Genomic DNA, 8,146 nt, shown 5'->3' with positions numbered 1-8,146 from the left:
TCACTCGATCGCCATGTCTGTTAGCCACAGTTTTCCCGGTGGTGCCGCACCCGGGCTCGCCCCGGCTGACGCAGTTTTCGCGCCGCCCCGGCTGACGCGGTTTCGTGCCGCCCCGGCAGACGCGGTTTTCGCGCCGCCCCGGCTGACGCGGTTTTTGCCGCCCCGGCTGACGCAGTTCGGACTTAGCACTTTTCGGCTGTGCCTGGCTGGCGGCCCACTCACTCGATCGCCATGTCTGTTTGCCACAGTTTTCCCGGTGGTGCCGCACCCGGGCTCGCCCCGGCTGACGCAGTTTTCGCGCCGCCCCGGCTGACGCGGTTTCGTGCCGCCCCGGCAGACGCGGTTTTCGCGCCGCCCCGGCTGACGCGGTTTCGTGCCGCCCCGGCAGACGCGGTTTTTTGCCGCCCCAGCTGACGCAGTTCGGACTTAGCACTTTTTGGCTGAGCCTTGCTGGCGGCCCACTCACTCGATCGCCATGTCTGTTTGCCACAGTTTTCCCGGTGGTGCCGCACCCGGGCTCGCCCCGGCAGACGCGTTTTTTTTTTTCTTTCGCCCCGGCTGACGCAGTTTTCGCGCCGCCCCGGCAGACGCGGTTTTCGCGCCGCCCCGGCAGACGCGGTTTTTTGCGCCGCCCCGGCTGACGCGGTTTTTTGCCGCCCCGGCTGACGCAGTTCGGACTTGGCACTTTTTGGCTGAGCCTGGCTGGCGGCCCACTCACTCGATCGCCATGTCTGTTTGCCACAGTTTTCCCGGTGGTGCCGCACCCGGGCTCGCCCCGGCTGACGCAGTTTTCGCGCCGCCCCGGCTGACGCGGTTTCGTGCCGCCCCGGCAGACGCGGTTTTTTGCGCCGCCCCGGCTGACGCGGTTTTTTGCCGCCCCGGCTGACACGGTTCGGACTTTGCACTTTTCGGCTGTGCCTGGCTGGCGGCCCACTCACTCGATCGCCATGTCTGTTTGCCACAGTTTTCCCGGTGGTGCCGCACCCGGGCTCGCCCCGGCAGACGCGTTTTTTTTTTTTTTTCTTTCGCCCCGGCTGACGCAGTTTTCGCGCCGCCCCGGCTGACGCGGTTTCGTGCCGCCCCGGCAGACGCGGTTTTTTGCGCCGCCCCGGCTGACGTGGTTTTTGCCGCCCCGGCTGACGCAGTTCGGACTTTGCACTTTTTGGCTGAGCCTGGCTGGCGGCCCACTCACTCGATCGCCATGTCTGTTTGCCACAGTTTTCCCGGTGGTGCCGCACCCGGGCTCGCCCCGGCAGACGCGTTTTTTTTTTTCCTTCGCCCCGGCAGACGTGGTTCCCCCCCCCCCTCCGTCTTTCTTTTTGTTTTTTTTTTTCGCCGCGGCTGAAGTGGATTTTTCGGTGCCTCGACGCCCCGGTAGTCGCGGTTTTTCCGTTTCCGCACGGCCCCGGCTGACGCTGCTCGGTCACAGTCGCCTTTTGTGGTGATTGCAGACTTCTTGAGCGCGGGTGTTTTTTTTTTTGTTGTTGTTGTTGTTTTATTACGCATTCGCTCCAGCAGACGCTGTTTAGACTTTTTGTTTCCTCTTTTATCCTGCGACGAGGTGACGAGGTTTATTCGGTGCCCCGCCGCCCCGGCTGAAGTGATTTTTCCTGTCCCGTGCCGCCCCGGCTGACGCGGTTGGGACTTCGCGTTTGTTCGGCCGCCACGGGTTTTGGCGCACTCGCTCGGTTGCTTGTTGTTGCCACTTGTTGCGAACCCAGGTTTCTTGAGCGAGCGCGGGCGTTTTTTCTTCCTTTCTTTCTTTGTTCTATGTGTTAGCGAATCGGCCTTTAATATCACACGAGGACTCACAACCAACAATTTTCAGTTTGAAGTGTAAAAAATCTGCAGGTGTTGACGTAACTGACTTGCCCCGTACCCTTGAGTACATCCATGAAGTTCTCGTAGTACTACTAAATCGCATTATTCCAAGTGGAGAAATTCCCATAAACTTGCAAACCTCTACACGAAAATCGGTGCGCGTGATAAAGTTGAAAATTATCGTCCGATATCAAATGTGCCTTCTATAACACAAATTCTAGGAAAAAAAAAAAAAAAACACTTGTTCGCCGTTTTCTGCGCCGTGACTGGCAGCACTCCGGCGAAGCGAAACGGGGTCGATTCGAGCACGATATCGGCGTCTTTCGACGTGCTCGCCGGCGACCGTCGCACGAGTACGTCGCACGAGCGCGTCTGCCGGGGCGCCGTTTGCGAAGCCGACGCAAAAGTGGGAACCGCCGCTCGGATGATCGCCGCTTTCGGCAGAGTGAGTGTTGGCACTCCGGGGAAGCGAAACAGCGTGAATGCGCCCACGAAATCGGCGTATTTTGAAGTGCCCGCCGGCGACCGTCGCACGAGTACGGTAAACCGCGTCAGCCGGGGCGTAGTTCGGGACGCCGACGAAAAAGTGGGAAGCGCAACTCGGATCTTCGCCGTTTTTGCAGGAGTGAGTGGCGGCCCTCCTGCGAGACCAAGAAGCATCGATTCGTGCACGAATTCGGCGCCTTTCGACGTGATCGCCGGCGACCGTCGCTCGAGTAGGGCAAACCGCGTCTGCCGGGGCGGGCTTCGGGACGCCGATGCGAAAGTGGGAAACGCTGCTCGGATGTTCGCCGTTTTTGGCCGAGTGAGTGCTGGCACACGGGCGAAGCCAAACGGGGCCGATTACGGCACGATATCGGCGTCTTTCGACGTGCCCGCCGGCGACCGTCGCACGAGTACGGTAAACCGCGTCAGCCCGGGCGGAGTTCGGGACGCCGATGCGAAAGTGGAGAACGCCGCTCGGATCTTCGCCGTTTTTGGAGGAGTGAGTGGCGGCACTCCGGAGAAGCCAAGGAGCGCCAATTAGCGCACGATATCGGCGTCTTTCGACGCGCTCGCCGGCGACCGTCGCACGAGTAGGGCAAACCGCGTCTGCCGGGGCGGGGTTTACGACGCCGACGCAAAAGTGGGAACCGCCGCTCGGATGTTGGCCGTTTTTGGCAGAGTGAGTGCTGGCACTCCGGCGACGCGAAAGAGCGCGAATGCGCCCACGAAAGTGGCGTATTTGGACGTGCGTGACGGCGACCGCTGCAGGAGTACGAAAAACCACGTCAGCCGGGGCGAGCGACACACGGCGGTCTGGGTGCTTATCGCTGCTATTATAGGGGCACCCCGGCAGACGCAAAAAAAAAAAAAAAATTTTTTCGACATTCTTTTTTGCTCGTCGACCTCGGGTGACCCAGGTCGCAGTGGGAGCCGCGCACGAAAGCGGCGTCGCGAGACGGCTTCGCGGTCGCTAGTCGCACGAGCTCGGCAACCGCGTCTGCCGGGGCGGAGTTCGGGACGCCGACGGCTAAGTGGGAACCGCCGCTCGGATGTTCGCCGTTTGTGGCCGAGTGAGTGCTGGCACTCCGGCGAAGCCAAACGGGGCCGATTCCGGCACGATATCGGCGTCTTTCTACGTGCTCGCCGGCGACCGTCGCACGAGTACGGCAAAGTGCGTCTGCCGGGGCGGGGTTTGCGACGCGTACGCAATAGTGAGAACCGTCGCTCGGATGTTCGTCGTCTTTCGCCGAGCCAGTGCTGGCACTCCGGCGAAGCCGAACGGAGCCGATTCGGGCACGATATCGGCGTCTTTCCACGTGCTCGCCGGCGACCGTCGCACGAGTACGGTAAACCGCGTCAGCCGGGGCGGAGTTCGGGACGCCGATGCGAAAGTGGGAAGCGCCGCTCGGATCTTCGCCGTTTTTGGAGGAGTCAGTGGCGGCACTCCGGTGAAGCCAAGGTGCGCCAATTCGCGCACGATATCGGCGTCTTTCGACGTGCCCGCCGGCCACCGTCGCACGAGTACGGCAAACCTCGTCTGCCGGGGCGGGGTTTGCGACGCCGACGCAAAAGTGGGAACCGCCGCTCGGATGTTCGCCGTTTTTGGCAGAGTGAGTGCTGGCACTCCGGCGAAGCGAAAGAGCGTGAATGCGCCCACGAAAGTAGCGTATTTGGACGTGCTTGACGGCGACCGCCGCAGGAGTACGAAAAACCACGTCAGCCGGGGCGAGCGACCCACGGCGGTCTGGGTGCTTATCGCTGCTATTATAGGGGCACCCCGGCAGACGCAGAAAGAAAAAAAAAAATGGGGACATGGCGTGCGTCACCGTGCGGCTTCGCAGCGTTGCCGAAGTCGCCGAGCCCTTCGACTGAGCCGAACGGCGGACAGGGAACGTTGGTCGGCCGTTCTAACCTGTCGGTGCCACGCCGAGACGTCGTTAAGGAAAACCGCGTCGTGGGCCTCTACGACGCCGTCGAGTCGTTGTACGTTTGGTGTCCAGCGTGTCGGCGGCGAGTAGCGGACACGTCGTTCACGACTTCGGTCTTTCGCAGTCGACGCGAACTTGCGGAGAGTCGTGGTGCCTCACGTTTTCGGCAGAAACCGCGGCGGAATTTTCCCGTGCGTGCGCGCACGACCTCGGTGCTGTGCCGTCAGCGTAGTGTTGCACAAACTCGTGGCCTACCCAAGGTGCGGTACGTTTGCGGCCGTATCCTCGGTGGGAATTTCGTGAGTAGGGTCGCAAATTCTACGACCTCGGCGGGTTTGAGAGCGACGTAGACTTGTGGCACGCTCAACATGCCACACGTTTCGGGGCACACCCGCGGTGAAATTTTCTCGAGTACGCTCGTATTAGGGCCCAAGGAGGTCTGGGTACTTATCGCTGCTATTATGTGGGGGTTCTCGTGAGCGGCGTACGCGAAAGCGACCGGGTGTCTGATATGCGGCGGGCTTCGGCCTCGTCAAGCGTGTCCTCGGGTCTGCTCCAGGGGAATCCACGGCAGTCGTCTGCAGCCTCATCCGCTTGATGCGTTAGGGGCTGGTTGTCGGACGGTGCCGTTTTACCACGATATCGAGGTGTGTTCCGTGTCGTCCTCGGGCGATTCAGATGCGAAAGCGCCGAAGACGCGGGCGTGACCCGTCGTCTGGCGGCTTTGCAGTCTCGGCTCCGTTGCTAGTTCCGGCCGGTCCACCGACAGTGCAGCGGGCTTGGGCAACCCGCACGGCGCGACCGAGTCGATGCAACGAAAAAGAGCGAGCATGAACGTGCTTCTTGCCGCACGGCTCCCACTCGTCTTTCGGGAAGGTTGTGCCGTAGCGAGCTCGAACGCCGTCATCTCGGAGTGCAAAATAAGCGTGTTGGGGCGCCTGAAGGTGGCCTCCGCCGCACACAGACTGCGTCCGGCCCGCCGAGGGCGAGGACGGACGCGCAGTCGAACGATTACCTGGTTGATCCTGCCAGTAATCATATGCTTGTCTCAAAGATTAAGCCATGCATGTCTAAGTACATGCCGAAATAAGGCGAAACCGCGAATGGCTCATTAAATCAGTTATGGTTCCTTAGATCGTTTCTTCCTACTTGGATAACTGTGGCAATTCTAGAGCTAATACATGCAGTGAGCCTGGAGCCCTTTGGGTAACGGGTGCTTTTATTAGACCAAGATCGATCGGGTTTCGGCCCGTATTGTGTGGTGACTCTGGATAACTTTGTGCTGATCGCATGGCCACGAGCCGGCGACGTTTCTTTCAAGTGTCTGCCTTATCAACTTTCGATGGTAGGTTACTTGCTTACCATGGTTGTTACGGGTAACGGAGAATCAGGGTTCGATTCCGGAGAGGGAGCCTGAGAAACGGCTACCACATCCAAGGAAGGCAGCAGGCGCGCAAATTACCCACTCCCGGCACGGGGAGGTAGTGACGAAAAATAACAATACGGGACTCTTTTGAGGCCCCGTAATTGAAATGAGTACACTCTAAATCCTTTAACGAGGATCAATTGGAGGGCAAGTCTGGTGCCAGCAGCCGCGGTAATTCCAGCTCCAATAGCGTATACTAAAGCTGCTGCGGTTAAAAAGCTCGTAGTTGGATCTCAGTTCCAGACGAGTAGTGCATCTACCCGATGCGACGGCTCGGACTGAACATCATGCCGGTTCTTTCTTGGTGCACTTCATTGTGTGCCTCGAGATGGCCAGTGCTTTTACTTTGAAAAAATTAGAGTGCTCAACGCAGGCGAGTCGCCTGAATAAACTTGCATGGAATAATAGAACAAGACCTCGTTTCTGTTCTGTTGGTTTTTGGAATACGAGGTAATGATTAAGAGGGACGGACGGGGGCATTCGTATTGCGGCGCTAGAGGTGAAATTCTTGGACCGTCGCAAGACGAACTACTGCGAAAGCATTTGCCAAGAATGTTTTCATTGATCAAGAACGAAAGTCAGAGGTTCGAAGGCGATCAGATACCGCCCTAGTTCTGACCATAAACGATGCCAACCAGCGATCCGCCTGAGTTACTCAAATGACTCGGCGGGCAGCTTCCGGGAAACCAAAGTATTTGGGTTCCGGGGGAAGTATGGTTGCAAAGCTGAAACTTAAAGGAATTGACGGAAGGGCACCACCAGGAGTGGAGCCTGCGGCTTAATTTGACTCAACACGGGAAAACTTACCCGGCCCGGACACTGGGAGGATTGACAGATTGAGAGCTCTTTCTTGATTCGGTGGATGGTGGTGCATGGCCGTTCTTAGTTGGTGGAGCGATTTGTCTGGTTAATTCCGATAACGAACGAGACTCTAGCCTATTAAATAGGTGCGGGGTTCCCAGCACCTTACAACCTTCTTAGAGGGACAAGCGGCTCCTAGCCGCACGAAACAGAGCAATAACAGGTCTGTGATGCCCTTAGATGTCCGGGGCCGCACGCGCGCTACACTGAAGGAAGCAGCGTGTCTTTATCCCTGTCTGAAAAGACTGGGTAACCCGTGGAACTTCTTTCGTGATTGGGATAGGGGCTTGCAATTGTTCCCCTTGAACGAGGAATTCCCAGTAAGCGCGAGTCATAAGCTCGCGTTGATTACGTCCCTGCCCTTTGTACACACCGCCCGTCGCTACTACCGATTGAATGATTTAGTGAGGTCTTCGGACCGATGTCCGGCGCGGCCTTTCGGTTGCGCCGGTCTGTTGGAAAGATGACCAAACTTGATCATTTAGAGGAAGTAAAAGTCGTAACAAGGTTTCCGTAGGTGAACCTGCGGAAGGATCATTAACGGATTGTGAAGGGTGAGCGCCTCAGCTGCGTCTGCGCCCGACACTTTCTGCCGCTGACCCCGTTTGGACGCGGGGTCGGCTTTTCCCCACGGGGCTGCCTGAATGTGGAGCGGCACCCCGTGACAAATTGTTGCGCCCAGCGGACGCCAACACCGCGACCTTGGACGGTCGGCCAGGTGGCGGACGCGGGTACAAACGGCGCAACGCACTCATAGGTCGGCTTTCGACCCGCCACTGCACCGTGGCTCGAAGCGCTCGAAATGCGCGACCCGACCGCTGCGGGACCGCCTAGTACTGTAAACAGGAGCGGCGGAGCGCGAACGGCGAGTCGTGGTTACGTCGGTAGAAGGCGAGGCTGCGCGTTCCCGAAACGCCAGCCGAGTGCCCTCCCGACCGTTCGAGCGTGCAAGAACGAGACCCGACAATCGCGCGGCGACTGCCAAGTACGAGAGGAACGGCACAAGCGTCGGCGGTCGGTCAAGGAACTGGCGATGTGACGGGTCCGCTGTGCACCAGTGCATACCGTCCCGCCGTCCGCGGCAAGCGCCTCCGCGTCCTCGGGTGACGGAGGCTGCCGGTCGGTTCTTGCAGGCGAGGGATCTCGCTGGCACCGGTTCGCGTTGACGCGCGGCCGGTCATGGCACGGCGATGCGACGGCCGAGGTGCGCAGTACTCGATGGAGGAACCGCACGCTCCGATGACCGTCCCGCCCTCCGCGGCGTATGCGTACCGACCGTAATGGTTGCAGCAGCGCCGGCCGGCTTTTGAATTCGCCACACGAAACACGGTGCGAGATCGCGGTTAGGGGAGCGTCGACGTTGCCAGGCGTTTTGCTTGCTGCCGAGGGAAAGGCGGCACGGCCACGTCGCGCTCGTCGCGATTAGCGGGTCTGCGCGCTTTGGGAAGGTGCCGCAACGACTTGCCGAAAGAGGAAGCACGGAAGAACGAGGGACTTGGACGTCCCGACAATTGAACGCACTTGCGGCCAGGCCCTTGCTGGCTTCGTTCTTCCGCCTCGAGTAGGCTCGTACGCGGCTCCGGCGCCGAAAGTGGTCCTTGGCACCGACTTCGGTGGACGTGGG

The 8,146-nt window shown here is 59.6% G+C and overlaps 1 non-coding gene across 1 annotated transcript; it reads left to right on the top strand.

Annotated features, from left to right (window-relative positions):
• The first annotated feature begins 5,247 nt into the window (after positions 1-5,247).
• On the top strand, positions 5,248-7,062 carry LOC142793007 (small subunit ribosomal RNA). The gene has a single exon (XR_012891371.1). It is a non-coding gene; the product is annotated as a small subunit ribosomal RNA (ribosomal RNA).
• The last annotated feature ends 1,084 nt before the right edge of the window (positions 7,063-8,146 follow it).

This window comes from Rhipicephalus microplus, unplaced genomic scaffold (assembly GCF_043290135.1).
Source record: "Rhipicephalus microplus isolate Deutch F79 unplaced genomic scaffold, USDA_Rmic scaffold_267, whole genome shotgun sequence".
Taxonomy (NCBI): domain Eukaryota; kingdom Metazoa; phylum Arthropoda; class Arachnida; order Ixodida; family Ixodidae; genus Rhipicephalus; species Rhipicephalus microplus.
This window is presented reverse-complemented; position numbering and strand designations above follow the sequence as displayed.